This window comes from Tupaia chinensis, unplaced genomic scaffold, assembly GCF_000334495.1.
Source record: "Tupaia chinensis unplaced genomic scaffold, TupChi_1.0 Scaffold000097_1, whole genome shotgun sequence".
NCBI classification, from domain to species: Eukaryota; Metazoa; Chordata; class Mammalia; order Scandentia; family Tupaiidae; genus Tupaia; species Tupaia belangeri.
In genome coordinates this window covers 9,709,134-9,712,494 of record NW_006159559.1, presented here as the reverse complement: position 1 = coordinate 9,712,494, position 3,361 = coordinate 9,709,134, and positions in this window count along the sequence as shown.

Genomic DNA, 3,361 nt, shown 5'->3' with positions numbered 1-3,361 from the left:
GAAAGAGAGAAATCATCCTATGAGGTGTTGGTCATGCTGCCATCCTTTCTCCTCCATTCTCTTCATGGAAATTTGGGCACACATGCACACATGCCTGGTGTGATTCTCAAATCACCAAGTCTGAGAATTGAACAGTGGTCAGCCAGGTGTGAGTCTAGTGCCATAACCACTATGCTGCCTGCTGGCCCCTTTAGTGGTGTTTCACTGGCACTAGTTTGTCAGCCAGGTGCAAGATTCATTGGAAGGAAAATATGTGGAGGTGAGGATGCTTTCATGGTAGAGGCTGGTCATGTGTGGAGAGAGAAAGCAGGTAAGGAGGCTGTGATTAGCAAAACAAGTTCCTGCCTGGAGATCTTGGATCAGTGAGAATGATAATTGTCAGTTATTAGCTTGTACCTATTAGCTGTACAGCATGCTAGGCACTGTAAGGAGCATTATACATGTTAACATTTAATTTCTGCAAACATCTATGACATAACGACTTTTACTTGTGTTTCATAGGTTTAAAGCAGTGAGGTTGGCCAGCCATGGTGGTGCAGCTGTAACACAAAGCTCCGTGATGCTGAGGCCACATGAAGAGGTCCTGAGTTCACATTCTAGGACTTAGCACTTGCTGGGCTTGTGTGCACATGCCATGGCCCTGACTGGCTGGGGCTGGATCATGGTTAAGATGATTCTGTTGAGAGTGTCTATTTTTCCTCATCCTCGCCTCTCTTGGAAGAAATAAGTAAATAAATTAAAAAATTGGGGGTACTCTCCAGTTACTGCAGTGGGACAAAAATGGAGAGTAGTGGTAGAATGGTAGACTGTTTGCTGAGCCTCTCTAGAAGGCACAGAGGGAATGGTGAGCCACTTTTGGGTGGAACCTTCCCTTAGGGAGCCAGGACATTGCCTGCTTTCATCCTCAGGTCATGGTACTGTATTATGGACCTAGGGACTGCTGACGGGGGGGGGGGGGGGGGGGTGTGTGTGTCATATGGACCTAGGGACTGCTGACTGAGGGGGGGGAGCTGTCAGGGTCTAGCTCCTAAGCAGGATGTCTCTTGGGCTGAGTTCTGTAACGAGGTCATCCTGAGGCCTCAGTGAAATGTCCTTATAGGGAGTCTGCTGCTGAGAGGTATCTGAGCTAGGAATGGCCATTTCCTAGCTCTGTATCCTTGCACAAGTTTCTTAATCTTCAATCTGCGGCTTTGTTTCTGCACCTGAAAAGTGGAGACGATATCTTCTTCTTCGGGTTGTTGTGAGTATTAAAAGGGTCAAGAGGGTCAAATACTCAGCACCTGGCATATAACACGTGGTCTCAAAGTGTTAGCTATTTTGTTATTACTCCAAACCACCAGCTATTTTATTGTTGCTCAATTACACTTTGTTAAATATATATTAGATAAGTCAGCATGAGAAAAAAAAACACTAAACATCAGAAAAATGCTAGTATAGCTACAAAAAAAATTGCTAATAGAGCTGGAGCCAGTCAAAACACACCCAGATGTCCATCTTCTCATTGTCAAAGGACCTTTTGGCACGTGCTCTATAGATATTGAAAAGCTCAGTATTCTTTTCTCCTCTGGCTTGCAACCTTTCCTTTCAGGATTTTGACAAAAGGGGAAAGTGCAAGTTGCCTTATCTAAAACGGTGTAATAATTGGTTGTTTGAGTGACATTTTGCATTTGATTTTCCCCAGGGGACAGTTGCTGGAGCCAGATGGACCATCTGGGCCCCGAGGACAGCCTCTGGGCCTTCTTAGGGACATGTTTTACTTATACCCATAGTATGCACACATCCTCACAGTGTGCACACGCAAATTACAGCTGCAGACCTGGCAAGTGCCTCTGCAATGGAAGAAAGCTGATTAAACCTAACGAAACCTTTGTGCAAGATTCTCAATCCCAGTATTATTGTAAGCCACCAATCACACCCTCTGCTCAAGGAGGTTGCACCTTATTGATCTCTAAAATCCATTCGAATGGTCTTTTTCCTAGCTGACTGGTTTTTGTTTATTTTTATTTATTTTCAGTTATAGAGATATTGTACTTTCTTTTTAAAGATGGCCACTTTCTTTCCTTCAGTGCTTGTGCTTCTTTATGCATCAATACACGTACAAGAGAAGGCAAGAGAAAAGCACATTTTAGATGTTGTGTATCTGAAAACCAGTCAGTGGCTGCCTTGGTTTTCACTTACTGTTTCCGAAGAGCTTTTGTGGACTTTGAGCACCACCCAGTGGCAATGTGCAGCTAAAACCTTAAAAAAATGCATCCCCTCAAAACTTCCCCAAGAGATCAGAAATGAAAGGAATTATCAGAGCAATGGATTAGTTTCTTTTCAAATGAATTTGAAAAGAAATTGCTGGTATTTCAAAAGCAGCAATACAACCAGGTCATTGCAATCAGCGTAAAGACAGCTCTCACCTTATCTTCCTTCTTGCTTTTTGTTCCGTGGGGTCTTTGGTGCGGTTTTGTTATTTTTCTACCATGTCTTCTTTTCTTTTTCTTTTTCTTCTTTCCTAAAGCTTACGTTTTTGTGATGGTTTGTGGTATCCACTTTCTCAGGCTGTTATTGAAACAGACATTTTAGTGACCAGCAGATGGCGTAATGGTTACGTTGCTGGACTCCCACATAGTTGACTGAGGTTTGAGTCCCTGACTCTGTGGCTTAAAACTCACTCCAGGGGCGTACGTGTGCTTGCCCAAAATCCTGAGAGGGGAATGGAGGAGAAGGGATTGTAATGTGGCCATACCCCGGGTGGGGGGGTTGATTTCTCACTTTCTGTCTCTCTGTCTCTCTGTCTCTTCAGTGAGCACATGAGCCCTATAGAAAAAAATCTCTCTTTCTAAAAAAATAAATAAATAAATTGAAATTTTAGTAGTTTAAAAATTGCGTTGATAGCAATGTCATCCCAGTGTCCTCCCATGGTCTTGGAGAAGGGCAATGGGGATCCAGTGAAGAGACAGTGCTTTTACTACCTATTGCAGCTGGGATCTGCCATGACATTTGTGTCTGCGTTTCCTTTAGGATGTTGCCCATGTTTCCAGAAAAACTAAGCCTGCATGTGTAAATAGGTACCATGCATCCTTAGCTCATACCAAACTCAGGGGCAAGTGGGCCCTTGAGATGCAACATGCTGCTAGTCCACTGTCAAGTGTTGATGTCAGGAAGTGCAAGCTCAGGCCTGTTTCTTCTTTTTTTAAAATTAATTAATTAATTTAAAAAATATACATTCAATCACATTGTTTAGCTTACAAAGTGAACATTTCAATATGTGAACCTTTGTCCCCAGTCCAATTGATCAAAATATCTTCAACAGATAACACCACACCTCCCCATCTGTTCAATTCTCTGCCTCTGTATCCTTCCTCCATATGTC